Source organism: Uranotaenia lowii, chromosome 3, assembly GCF_029784155.1.
Source record: "Uranotaenia lowii strain MFRU-FL chromosome 3, ASM2978415v1, whole genome shotgun sequence".
NCBI lineage: Eukaryota > Metazoa > Arthropoda > Insecta > Diptera > Culicidae > Uranotaenia > Uranotaenia lowii.
In genome coordinates, this window is record NC_073693.1 from 287,339,845 (window position 1) to 287,354,950 (window position 15,106).

The window sequence follows — 15,106 nt, forward strand, 5'->3', positions numbered from 1 at the left end:
AGTTTTTTATTATAGAGCTTATTTTACTGACAAACTTCTCCGAAGACACCGATATGCTAAAATGTGACCTAAAAAAGTTATAAGCAACGATCACGTTTTTCGCATTTTGGACCACTGTGCAATGGTCATATTCTCAATAAACAATTCTCTGAAGAAACACAAAAACTAAGAAGAGGCTTCATTTCTAGAGTGTGACGCAGGGCTGGTAGCGGTTTGACAATGACAAAGTAGTGACTTTAGTGACCAAAATTTGATAAAAAGTGACCAAATAGTGACTTTGAGGACCGAAAAAAGTGACCAAATTGTGACTATGTAGAACGAAAAAAGTAACTTTGAAGTACAAAAAATGTGACCAAATCAGGCCCGTGCGAAGGACCCGTCTATGGGGAGGGAGGGGGGGGGGGGGGGTTGGTTTTCGAATAATAACAATGCCAAAAATGAAAAATTGAAAGGAAAGGGTTTTCTTACACAGTTTGTCACTCATGTTCAACACACAAACTAAAAAATGACTGATAAACAAAATTCTGGAAACATATTACAATGAATGTTTCAAATTTTCAATAAGTCAAGAAAGAAAGTAAGAAATAAATTAGTTTCAAAAGAATTTCTTAGCAAATTTAAAATTAAGAAAATCTGAATTCTAAAATAAATGTCCAATCTTGTACAAAACTTACCATGAATTGATGTTAGGAAAATGTTAATAATTGTTAATTTTTATGCATCTACATTTGGAATTCTTTCCCTCATTTTCAACTGGAAGTTTAGTGAGAAATTCCTCTATCATTTTTTCAATTTGAACAAAAAATATTTAATCACGATTTAAAATGTGAATTACCGATTACTGAATAAGAAATGAATTTTTAACAGAATTTATTCAATGTTCTATGGTTTGATAAAAAGAAGAATATATTTATAATTATTTTAAAAGTGCCAGTTATATAAGCCAGACAAAAAACCTTTAATGTAGTAATATCCTCCAGTTATCAAAATTTCATTTTTGAAGCTTAAATAATAACTTCATGTTCAACTACACTGACAAAGAAATGTTAGAAAATGAGTAATTTCGTGAATGATAAAAACTGATATTAAAAATAATGAGTTCAAAACTTTTGTTATTTATATTGAAAGCACAAATCAAATACAAAGTTAGCTAACACTGCGTATTAAAATTTATTTTTAAAGTTGCTACTTAGAACAATTTTTCAAACTTTTTAGATTAATTTAGAAATCATGATCGATCCAAAAAAAACATGATTTCATATAAAAAAATATTAATAAAAAGTTTTTAAATTTTCAATCGCAGGTTTTTAAGCTTTAAATTACAAGCTCTGAGTATTTTGTCTCTTTTGCTTAAAATATTGGGTCCTGAAAGAACAGAAGGTTGAAATTATGTTTCATTATTTAAAATTTGGAGTTAAAGGCTTATGGTTGAAGAACACGAACATTCAGAATTTAAAAACAATTGTTAAAAATATGTCTTAAAAATTTAAAAAGTTTGATTAAAAAAAAATCCGGCTGATTAGAAAATTGAAAAAAAAAACTGTACAATAAAATTCGGTAAATTTATTTGAAAATTGAAAAAAACAATATGGAAATAAAAAAAAGATTAGTTTTTAAAAACATTTCAAGAAGAGTTTTTCAATAAACATGTTTCACTATAACCATTTTGGTGCTTATTTTTTTAAATTATTGATTTGGTAAATGGAAAATAAAAAAAATATAAATAGAAATATTGCGTACATATTGAGATTCGGGGAACCCAAATTAGTTGAAATAACCGTTTAAATTCATTGCACCTAAGAAAAATGTAAATTTTGTGGCCCTGTGTAAATTTTTAAAACTTTTTTTTTAGTATTTAGAAGAACAAAAAATCACGGAATAAAATTGAGTATGAAATTGTTTTTTTTTAAGAATATTTCAAATCAACATAACATTTGTTATGACATAAAAGATTTTTTTTAATAAAAAAATGGTTTGTTTCAATCTCAATCTTAGTTACACTTCTTAATAAAAACCCATTCTAAAGACGAGATAGGGTTTTTGTATATCAAGTTTTGAGTTCCAATACAAAAGGTTGATTGAACTAAAAACTAAAATCTACAATCAAAGTTAGTTTCAATTCATGAACGTCAAATAATGTCGTAGATCGAAATGTCTCAAGCCAAAGGTGATTTATGTCGAAATTCCGCCGGAGGCGAAACAATTTTCTGACTGACTGATCAAGTAATTTACCGTTACTACCGTCAATATGAACACGCGCAATTCAAATTACTCTTTCATTGGTTTTTTTGGTAAAAAGTGACTTTTGGTGATAAAAGTGACCATTTTTCGGAAAATAGTGACTTTAGTGACCAAATGATGAAAAAAGTGACTTTTTAGTGACTGACCCAAAAAAAGTGACCAAATCACTAAAAAGTGACTCGCTACCAGCCCTGGGACGTTAAGTTCCACTATTATAGTTGAGGGGAGAAACTCGATTCACCGCAGACTATACTTCGAGTTCAGAGCTATGAAGCTAATGAAGATGATGAGAAAGAACTCTAAGGTATTGGGAAATTATCTATTATTCGATCCGAACCACGAAATATTGAAACGACTCGAACCGACATAATTTTGTTTTTCGTTATGGAACCGACATAACCTTCAATACTTCAGAATATATGATATGCTCAGAAAATTAAACGTAATAACAAACCACTTGAAAGCTTAAACTAAGACCCATGTTTTTCTTCTACCCAGCAAACATGAAATCGTATCAGAAATGATAACTTAGTCGTTTACAATGGTGATGCGAATTGCAATTTCAACTGAATAGTGAAAAGATCGTATAAAATGTCATTTGAAGTCAGTTTAAATCGGATATGATAGAAAGTCTACCATGTTGGAAAATTTTGAAATGATTTTACTTCCCCGCGGGCTTCAAGTGAGAAAATCATCGTCATGTTCTCTCTGCAACCAGCAGGGCATACAGATGGCTAAATATCAGTAGGGAATTGAGCAATATTGACCAATGAGAAACTGGAACATATTGTCGCTGGCAACGATTTGAAGGCTATGAGAACAAAATCTTACGCTTTCTTTGCATTCTTTCGATAGGTTCAAATAAGGTGTCGGATAACGCCCAATCGGTGTAGTTTTGTTTTTGTTTTGTTTTCGATTATAGTCGTTTTACCATCTTTATGGCATTCGCGACTTTATCAACGTTGCGGTTGGCGGATCGTTATTGAAAAATTTATCCGGTACAACTGTGTTCGATGTTTTACTCTTGGGCTCGAACTCACGGACATCGGCTCAGGAGACAACAGACTTGCCATCTGAGCTATATCAGAAGCCCTTGGTGTAGTAAAAAGAAATTAAACTTATGTTTGTATATAGCCACCACTTTGGTAGCAAAATGCTGTTTTTTAAACTTTCATACGATCATTCTATAATGTATATGGAACGTATATCAAATCAACATAAGATTGTAGCTACAAAAATGTTTTCTGGGTAGTCATTCATGTAGTGGAAATATTTTTTTAAATTATAATGTTCTAGGAAGATATGTAAATAGGAAGCGCAAAGCTTTCCACTCTGGTTTAGAATATTATTTCGATTTGTAATAATAACGAAAAACTCAAAAATTATTTATTTAAAAACTTTCCTAAAGAGTCCGATAGCTGAATTGGCTAACATCTGGGCAAATCGGTTGCGAGGGATCGAACGCAATCGAAAATGTTGTATGGTTTGTCGATTTTTTCTCTCTTTTCTTTTTTAATTTTTGATATCCTCTCTATTTTGCGCAAAAAATATCCAAAAGTATGGCACCCTTGAAGAGCCCCATACATTGACAAATATCGGAGCAAATCGGTTGTGAGAAATCGATTCGGATTGAAATTTTTGTCTGCTTTGTTCAAGTTCAATTTTTTCTTTCTGTTCCTCCCTCTTTGGGAATTCTTCTGTATGACGCCCGTAAAGCGCCACATACTTTGGCAAACATCTGCGCAAATCGGTTGGCAGATATCGATCCGGACCGAAAATTTTATTTTATACTCCGTAGAGTTTACAATTCTATTTTCATGTTCATTTTAACGCCCGCGGACTTACAAAATTACAGACTCACTAACGAGGCTAAACGATCGAGTTCTTTCAAACCTCAGAACTAATACTTTGAACCGACGTACAAGCTCGAACAAAGAAACTTCAGGAAAGTGTGTAAAATTTCAAATTCTGTCATCTAAAAAATACGTTAAAAATTGCCGTGGAACAGTACAAATCGAAAACGCTCACTGAAGAAGATAGTAAGTTGCTATCGAAATACCGGCATCTGAACTTTCCTTTTACCGTGGTTGAATTAAAGGGAATCTTTCGCTTGCTTTGTTTCAGTACAAATCAATTTTTAACTGCCCATTTTTTGAAAATGTGTAATCGTATACGAACTCACAAATTATCAAACCAATGTAAAATGGACGAATGGACGAATTTAATGAAGAACGAATGCAATAAGAGTTACTTATAACTGGGGACATGGCCGTAGGAAGAACTGACTTATAAGGGGTGGAAAGTTTGGTGACCTATTTTTTTTCTGTGACATTTTTGCTCAAACAATGCATGAATAAAAGGAAGAGAAAATATTTTTTTAAATAATATTTGATTATTTATTTTAAAGTTCTTTTACATAAATAGTTTGTTGTGTTAAATAGAAACTTTTGAAAAAAAAAAATCAAATGATGATGAGGATTTGTATAACGAATCCTTTAGCAACAATATAGGAAACTTACTTTCATCGATGGTTGAAATCTTAAAATTTACATCTAAATCCTTAAGATTGCCAGAAATTCACCCGCACCTATCCGGGCTATTTTATTTAAAACCTTCCAAAATTCGAGTATTTTATTTCCAAATTTTTAATCCAAAATCCAGGCAATATTCGGAAAACTCGACAAAAATCTGGAAACTATTCAACAAAAATCAAGTAAAAACACTTGAATCATTTTTTTAATCGAAAAACATAACCAGATTATGAATCGTATTTCAGGCTTTATATTTGAAGGAAAAAAATTAAAATTATAATGATGCAATTGAACTTTTTGTTTGATTTTCCAAATTTTTATATTTAATATCCGGGCAAATCCGGGTAAAACCTAATGTTGCTTATTTGATTTGAAACTAACAATATTTTTTTCAGAAAGCATTCTAAAAATAAATCCTATTTTTAAAAGTTGATTAGAGTAATGGTTAAGAATTTTACAGTTCACATCGGATTTTTGCAAACTCGATCCTTGTTAAAGATTTAAGTTTGAAATTTGGTTCTTGAAAAAACTGCAATATTAATAACGTTGAACAATACGCCAAAACCTATAGAATACCAAGTTATTTTGTTATAAGAAGATATCTGTTTTTAAAAATCAATTCTTGTGGATAATTTTTTTAAATAAGTTTTTCAAAAGACAAAACTATTAAAATGAACTTAAATTATACTTAATTAATGTCAATTTCATAATTTTATTTTGATTGTGGAACTCATTTATGAGCTGAATCTGAATTTTGAACAGTACATAATATTGAATCTGAACTTCAATTCAAAATTTAAATTTTCAATCTGTTTCGGAATTTCAATACGAAAGCGTAATGAAATGTATTGTGAATTTTGAACAGTACATAATATTGTATCTGAACTTCAATTCAAATTTAAATTTTCAATCTGTTTCGGAATTTCAATACGAAAGCGTAATGAAATGTATTTGTGAATTTTGAACAGTACATAATATTGTATCTGAACTTCAATTCAAAATTTAAATTTTCAATCGGTTTCGGAATTTCAATACGAAAACGTAATGAAATGTACCTACTTAAAAACGGTTTCTGAATTTAGAAATATGAGCCAAGAATTAACGTCAGTTTCAGAGCCCTAAATCATGAATGCATAGTTCTAATTAGGATGTTTTGGGTTTCAATTATTGTTCTTTATTTCAATAATGTAATGTATCTATTTCTAATCCTAAAAATTTTGGATGATCGCCATTTCGCCATTTTGAAGCTTTGTTATGTTTGAATTTCGCATAAGAACTTCGAATCTGAATATGAAACAAAAACTCAGAATGATTTGTAAGCTTTTATGTTCGGAAATTTTTTTAACTAAATGTAAAAAATGCATATGAGTTTAAAAAATCATGAATCAAATTTTGAAAGTAATGTAAAACCAAATTAAAACGACGATTTCGAACACAGCATTTCATTTAAACTTTTAATGATGATTCGAACCGAAAATCAAGAATCCTAAACTGAAAACATAATCGGAAATATGAAAACCCAAAAAAAAAATCGATTTTGATTATATGGAACCAGAATCTCTGAAATGAGTCAAATATTATTTAAAATTTAGTATTCAGAAAAGAATTACTATCGATAAGTGAGAAAATGTTGAAAAACTGTAGCTGAATTCTGAACCTGGGATTAGTTTTCGAAGTTTTGACATCAGTTCTGAGTCAAGATTGTTAATATTGAATAACCTTATTCCATCATCAAAATATGATTGAGAATAACAAATTTAAAGTGTACAGTTTGATGAACTCTCTCCATGGCGGGGTTTAAACCCACCACCTCCTTTCTCCCACCATTGCATTCCTACGCCTATGACTGGGTAAATATTACCTTCTTTATTTTTGCAATACTGCGGTGATCAAAATAACTGATTTGGAATCAGTTTTCGCACTTTTTGCATAGTAATCAAAGCCAGAGGACACATCGGCTTTGTCCAGTCAAATAGGAACATTCTTGACAATCAGTCTCACCCAGGAGTTCTGATTCTAGGCATCTCTAAAGCACTCTCGCTGCCAATGCTCAAAAATAAGTATTTTTAGCGAGTTTGGAGGAAATAGCGAATAAGTTAAAAATTATTTTTTGATAATTCAACATGACGAATGTGTTTACGAAACTTTAACAGCGATTGTAACATGCAAGTAACTCATACCACCTGCTCAAAACTGACTTAACTTAGTTATTTTTACCCAGTTTTTTTTTTGGCAGTTTTCTTTTGTATGTTTGTTTTCAGATTTTTGTCGCCGTCATAACTTTGTTATTATATTTTATTGGAAATTCGACGAGATGAACTCTAGTAGAATGAAAATCGAAAGATAGGAAATTGCATAGTTCAAGCTTGGGCGCTTTGGAGAAGAAACATTTGAAAGGTGGTTTTAAAAATGTAAGTCTAGGGCATGTGGGAGAAAACTCAAACTTATCGAATCGGATCTTTCCTCAGCAACGGTTAATTTTGTATGGGAGGCGAAACAATCGCAGCTCCTATACAGAATCAACCCGATGGATTAGATGTGTACCAACACACCTAATCGAGCAAAAATTTCGTGTGTTTGGAGACATCTGGTGGCCCAGCCTAAAACAAAAAACTTGTTCAAAAAGGTCGTTGAAATTTTGGTTGCACGTCTGTTCTTTATGAACTAATCCACCCTCAACATAAAAAATGTTTAAATTTTCTCTGAAACGGATTAATTTTTTTCTCGTTCACTATAATTCCCCAAAAGAACCGTGTAAAAAGCTCAGTGTATTTGCAGGAACACATCATCATACACGTTCCTTTTGTCAAACTCAAAATTAAGTTTCGGTTCAAAACAGCACTTCAGTGGCAGCCCTCAACTTTGAGTTCGCAGTTCGAACTTCGTTTTGAACCACGAAAGGAAGAAAAATTGAACAAAACTTTAAATTCATAAAATCGAACTTTGTTTTCAATTTTGGTCAAACCTAATTTTGAGTACCAAAAAAGGAGAGTGTAGTCCACTGCTTGCTGCTCCCCTATAGAGCCGATGCAATCAAAACTAAACCAAGCGAAACTTTCATCGAGCGTAAACGGCTTGATTGTTTTTCTACTAAACCTAAGGTTTCCCATAGGCCTGTTCATCACAATGAGCACGAACGGTAGGTGTGCCAATTCCAGAACCCATCACTCACATACGGAACAATAATTTGAAATTGATCTTCGGATGGGTTCCACCAAGAGGGCAAGACACCGGGGGGTCACTCATCACCATTTGACTGTCGCCGTTGTCTCGGAGACAATCGTGTATTTTTTTTCCCTAGTAGTAAATAGGTAAGATGTCTCCAACAAACTATTCACCTAGAACCGCGCATTCGAACAAACGCGTAGGTAATTATCATCTGTCAGCGAAACAACGATTGTTCAATGACCGACACCACAGCGAAAGATTGTGGCGGTTGTTTTTTTTTTTTTTTCTTTTATTTTCGTGTGTGACATTACTATTATGATGCAAATGGGTGCCCCATACACGGGGAGCATTGTAAACGTCCGAAGTCGTTGTCAGCACAGTCTTGCTGTTTATCGTTTGTGATTCAAAACTTTGGGACGGCTGACGTTTGGTGCTAGCAAATGTTGTAAACAAGAAGCGATTTTTCGATGAAACGATTTTTGTGTGTGAGTCGTGTTATGTCACAAATTTTTAAGGGCGAACCCAATACACGCTGGTTTGCGGTTTGTTTTGTAAATACGCATATTTTCGAATAATCATTGTGTCAGCAACAAAGTTTACTATACACAAAGTACTTTTTGGCCCACAAAATTTGTAAGCATGTTTGAGCTTGACAGGACAAAGTCTCCGCTGGGTAGTATGAACCCTGGTACATTTTTGACAAATTTGTTACCGACTGACTGCCAGATGGGGGCTGCTGGGGATGTGATTAATATGTTGTTACCCTCACAGCTGGTTCCGACATTTGTAGCGCTGCTGCCATTCAGTAAAGAGCTCGTTGTTTCGAGTAGCTGCTCAGCTAATACTGTTGAAGCGGAGAATTGAACCCTGCCTGGATGATGGATTCTATATTATGGCACTCTGATGGTGGGGCCGTAAATATCACAAAATCAGCGCGAGAGGAAGAGAGAACGAGAAGAACGAGAGCGCGCCCCGGAGCCAAATTAGCCCCAGTCAGTAGGGAGTGTATTCTGCTGTTATACCGACGAAAGTAGGTACCGAACACAAGGAAGGATTCTCGATTCGATTTGTGCGGGGGTGTGGTGCTAGATTTTTAGTGACGTGGGCGAGCAGTGGGTGTATCGCTGTTGCCATTCATTCAAAACGAACCCCGAAGATAGTAGCTACGGAGTACAATATAGTAATAAATACCAGCGGCTACAGTTGCACCGGTCTGTCGGTTTGGTGAATCGAATCGAGCAACTCAACGAGCTAGCAAACGCAAACAAAGCGAATGTGTATGAAACCAACAGACAGACAGATGGGCGAGGCGCTTAGCCATTGCGGTAGACTAAGTCACGGTCAGTCTCTTTGAATATCGAATTTATAGTCACTCCAGAAATTTTTGTAGTTCATCCTGTGAGGGGGTAAAGGGTGATACGGTCAAAATTTGGTCAATATCAACTTGACGTATTTCTTTCAATTTTGCATTTAAAAAACCTGAACACCCCTCATTTTGAAGGTGTGTGTGTGTGTAGAATGATACTCCTATTTTGATTTTGGAATTCACTCTTCAGTTGTCAAAATGCCGTCCAAGGAAATCAAAATTTTGCTCGCGCATCGCGAAAATCCGAGCTACTCGCACGCAGAGCTGGCAAAATCGCTAAAAGTTGCCAAAATCAACCGTTACAAATGTAATTAAAGTGTTTGGGGAACGTTTGTCGACAGCCAGGAAGTCTGGATCGGGGGGAAATCGAAAACCGGAAGCCGCTGAGACGACAAAGAGAGTTGCCGGTAGTTTCAAGCGAAACCCTAACCTCTCTCTTCGAGATGCCGCTGGGTGTACGTCTACAACCGTGCATCGAGCCGGACTATCGACTTACAAGAAGGTAGTGACTCCAAATCGCGATGATAAACAAAATACGACGGCCAAAGCGCGATACCGGAGGCTGTACACGACGATGCTGACGAAGTTTGGCTGCGTGATAATGGACGACGAAACCTACGTCAAAGCCGACTACAAGCAGCTTCCGGGACAGGAGTTTTATACGGCAAAAGGAAGGGGAAAGGTAGCAGATATTTTCAAGCACATGAAACTGTCAAAGTTCGCGAAGAAATATCTGGTTTGGCAAGTCATCTGTACCTGTGGCTTGAAAAGCAGCTTTTTCATAGCTTCCGGGACTGTCAACCAAGAAATTTACGTGAAAGAGTGTTTGAATAAACGTCTGCTGCCTTTCCTGAAGAAACACGGTTGTTCCGTACTGTTTTGGCCGGATTTGGCATCTTGCCATTACGGTAAAAAGTCCATGGAGTGGTACGCCGCCAACAACGTGCAGGTGGTTCCCAAGGACAAGAACCCTCTCAATACGCCAGAGTTCCGCCCAATTGAGAAATACTGGGCTATTGTCAAGCGGAACCTAAAGAAGACCAAAAAAACTGCTAAGGACGAGCAGCAGTTCAAGGCAAACTGGCTTTCTGCGGCGAAGAAGGTGGACAAGGTGGCTGTACAAAATCTGATGGCAGGGGTTAAGCGTAAGGCCCGGCAATTCGGATTTGGAAAAGCGGAAGCCTAACTGAATATTTTTCCTGAATGTTATACTAAATAAACTTGAAAAAGAAATTTAATTTGATTTTTTAAATAAACGATTACACCGATTTACACGCGTTTTCCCTCGACTAAATTTTGACCGTATCACCCTTTAGATCTCTGTTAAAAACCTAAATAGAAATACAAAATTTATATGATCAAAATTCCAATACATATTCAAAATTAAATTTTTGGTCCAAAGCTTTCATTACGTCATATGAAACATTTTAAGAATTCACAGAAAACGGCTGCAAAAGGAAGGGGGAAGAAACTTCAAAACAAAAAAAAAAATTTTGCATAACTTGAGAACCATTCAAGCAAATGGTATCAAATTTGGCATTGGAGGAATCTTGGCTACGAGTAATATTTCTATGAATGTTCTTTTCCCAGGGGGGAAATAGGAAGGGGGGACGGGGACTCTCTTACAATTTTTAACATAACTCGAGAATAATTAGTCAAGCAAATGGAACCAGATTTGGCATGATGTGAGGGTGTTTAGATACGGGAAATGATTGTGGGAGAATCCTCCTTTTTCTAGTGCGAAATTATATAACTTTTTGAGTAAATGGAATCAAATTGACTTAGGAGGATATTTGGATATGGGTAAAGGTTCTAGCAATGTTTGGAACTCCTCCCGATTTGCATTGGGAGGGTAGGAAAAGGGGCATATACCAATTTATGCAATACTCAATAACTGACCAAGCGAGGGGAATCAAATTTGGCATGCGAGGATATTTCAGTTAACGAAATGTGTCCAAGATGATTTAAAGCTCTTCACATCTTTCATTAGAGTAACATAAAGGGGGAGGGGGTTCCCGTAAATTTTTTGCAGAACTGGTGAAATAAATGATGAAAATGGAACTAAATTTGGCAGGGGAGCATATTCGGATACGGAAAAAGACTCTATGGTTGTTTAAGAACCTCCCCCCCCTTTATCCAGGTAAACATATATAGAGAGAGGGAGGGGGGATCACCACAGTTTTTTTTAAGAGATGTCGAGTTAATCAGGCGAAAGGCAACGAATTTGGTAAAGGATTGTAATTTGATACGAGTAATGTTTCTATAACTATTTGGGACCCTTCCCTTCTTCCATTGAATGCGATAGGAAGAGGAGACGAGAGCTTCATACATTTTTGGAGCATATCTATAGAATAAGGTTTTTGGGATGGAGAAATGTTTCTATGCTTATAAGGGAACCCTCCAGAGGAAGGATAAATATGGAAGAGGGGGCTCTCATACATTTTTTGCATAAGTCGATACCATTTTTAGCAAATCAAATCAAATTTACCATAGAAAAATATATGGAAATAAGATTTTAAGACTCCTCCTTTCTATTCATTGGGGTGCTTGAAAAGGGAGAGGGGTGTACCCATACTTTTTTTTATAACTCGAGAAATGATCGAGTGTATTTTGCATAGAAGGTGCACTTCCGTTCTAAACTTCTCTCTTTAGGCGAGATCTGAATCGGGAGCATACCTTCGCAATATAAGCCGCTGACATTGAAACCCACGGCTCATGGGGAAGAGTGCCACCTAGTGGTAAATTACTGGCAAAAAAGCCCACGCCTCAGAGATGTAAGCCTCCAGAGAATCGACTCTTGGATCAGAGAATCCACAGGCCTTAGCTTGAACATAAATACGCCCATATCAAATAGTCGAGAAGGTTCAAATCCGGACTGCCAAAGATTCTTCGGCCAAAACTTCATATTCTTCTCCAGCTAGATTTGGGTTCGTTACGAGGTATGGCATGAGCTCCATCTACATAGTTGGAATAAACATTCTCGTGTTCACCGAAGTTTGCCCGAATTCACGGGAGCACCTGATTCTTCAAAATGCCATAGAGACTTCAAGACTAACTTTTACTCCAGCTTTGATGAAAACAGGAGGCTCCACCATGACTATGACTCTAGTGAGACTCTGGAACATCCTTAGCCTTCATGGGTGAAAAACACCGATCTGTACGTGAATTGGACACCGTATCAATCGACAAAAGTTTCTCGTTTAAGTACTCGAATATTAGCTACTTCTTCTGCAACTTAGACAGCAATCGCTTCGTGCGGACCGTGGCCTTTCACTACCCTCTTCTGTGGACATGATCCATCAAGGAGAGAACGTTCGTTGAATGGCATAAGGGATTTTTGGGGGAGAGGCTGGTAACTGGTAACTACAATTTAATGGAATCCATATCCTTAGTCAATGAATTTGAAAACCATCTAAGTTACGAGCCCACGATTTTGTGGGTCCCAAATCCCAAACAAACCTGACATTTAACTGTCTAAGACCCGAACGAAGTGCCAAGTCCTAGAGGATTATGGTTGATTGCACACTAACACAATAATCACGGTGGTTCCACATTGGTTAAAATTTCGTCTTTTTCAACTCTGTACTTCTTTGAAAGGAAAAACCATAAAGTTCACTCCCGATATATATAAAAGAAGAAAACGATTATTGCTCGTAAGAAGAACCCATTTGTCATCCCCTTGCGTAACTGTTTTCTTTGTGTATATCTGTCCGATATATCTTTGTGCTACTCAAGGTTATTAGATCACAAGGTTCTCTGACTTTGTCAGTAAGAAGACGAAGAGAGCGCGGTGAGGTTCAGTGAGTTTGTTTGTAAACATCGGAAAATTAGTTCGAGCTGAGGGCTTTGTTAATAAACAAACTCCACGAACTCAATAGAAGCCAAATTAAAATGGCTGAATCGGGAGTTTCTCATATCGTTACACCTTCTATATATACACACCTTGGTACTACTATACTGTTTACGTCAATTGACAGATGAAGGTTATGGCTTATACACACATACATAAATCCTTAAAAATTCTTCAAAAACAACCCAAAACAGACTGCTAAAAATTTTCTCATTTTTTATGGGTCATATTGTATAAACAATAGAAGAAGTTTGAATTTTAAATAATTTAATATTTAATATTCTAAATATTAAAAAAAAGGACAAGAGTGTTACTACTGATACACTGACATGACACTCAGAGTAAAAATCCAATCATGTTCTGTCTAATTTTAACACATATCGTCGGTATTGCGAACCTTGCAAAATTTGACATAAAATCCCCTGTAGGAAAAATTTACCTGTTTAGTCCGATTGTATCGCCGAAATGCCTATTTTCCCTTGAAAGTTAGATGGCACTTTCTAACTGGGATAACATTTCACCAAAAACGATCGATGCGCACTCTGGAATCGATATTGCGTACTGCTTGAAAAAATTATCCAACAAACGACATCGAGTGTCCAGTAAGTTAGTCAATGATATTACTGTGGCAATTTTGAGCCAGTAGCTGATGGGTATGAAAATAGTTTCTGAGAGTATCAAAGGCTGAGGTTTTGAAGCTGACTGAAAGGTAAAATATTTTAGATTCGCAAAAAAAAAAGTTTGAAAATCGAAGAAAAATATAAATTTATTGTTTCAAAGGGCCCATCGAATTCGAGATAAAACAGAATGCGAATACATATCAACAAAGTTTGAGTGTTGAAGCAAAATCAAAAAGCACACACTCTCAAAACCCAGAATCACTTGATAGATTGCTGGTGAATGAATGAAAAAATTTCAAATCGGACTTGGACTTGACTTCTACACTCGGACGACGACGCGACGACGATGACGGGGACAATGTCATCGTACAACATACCAACAACAAATAGTAAACGCGATGAAAACAGCAACAGGAAAAAAAAGCGCAGCTAAAGTCGCTGTCGTTGTCATCGTCGTCGGTCTTCGCCCATTTGTAGACATCCCAATACCAACTATTTGGCGGACAAGATTGGACGACGACGAAGTGTTTGGAGAGTCGACTAGAAAGAGATGGTTTGTGTTGTTGGGGGTGCCATTGTGGAGGGGGTGTTCAATGCATTTTACCGCGAAAAGAGCGACTCGGCCAACATTTGTGCGATTTTTTTTTCATATTGTTATTGTTATTTTACTTTTTGGTCAACGTACCGACTCGATAGATGTCATAGCAACTCGGCTGACTCAAGCAACTCTCCCACCATGAGTTATCGAATCCATATGAAGATAGAGCTGTTTATTTATGGATAAGTATTGTACTAACCGTTGCGTTTATCGAACAAAATAGTCAATGGAATTTTCAGCAAAATAAGTTTGTTAAATGTGCAAGATTTGAAGACAATTTGTCAAGTGGGCAAGAAGTTTAATTTTCCTTTCTGGTTCGTCCAGCAGACATAGAAACAGACCGTATTTCAAAATTAAGCCGTCTAGTTTAATCAATAAAAAGAATACGAAATGTACTTTAAAACGAGCTCCTAATAGATCTCTAGCCAAAAATTTTCGTTGATAAATCCCACCTTAATATTCCTGGGAAGTTCTAAAAGAAAAAAATAGAAAGTTAATTACAACCACAAATGGCCAGACGGCCAATGCATTGCGTTTTTTGGTAGTCAGCAGTGGTAAAAAAACTATGACTATAAACCTTCATTTAATAACAGACTCAGTTGGTGCACTGGGTAAGATATCGGACTGGCACGCCGAGATGAGAATGTTGCAGTGAGTTCGATTCTCACTATGTTTTTTTGGATAAATTATCGAACAGGATGAAAATGCCATAAAATGTTTTTCTTGTTTCGC

At 35.8% G+C, this 15,106-nt stretch overlaps 1 protein-coding gene across 9 annotated transcripts in view; it reads right to left on the reverse strand.

Annotated features, from left to right (window-relative positions):
* LOC129756823 (putative transcription factor capicua) overlaps positions 1–15,106 on the reverse strand; it is a 230,443-nt gene that overhangs the window by 98,035 nt on the left and 117,302 nt on the right. The window lies entirely within an intron of this gene.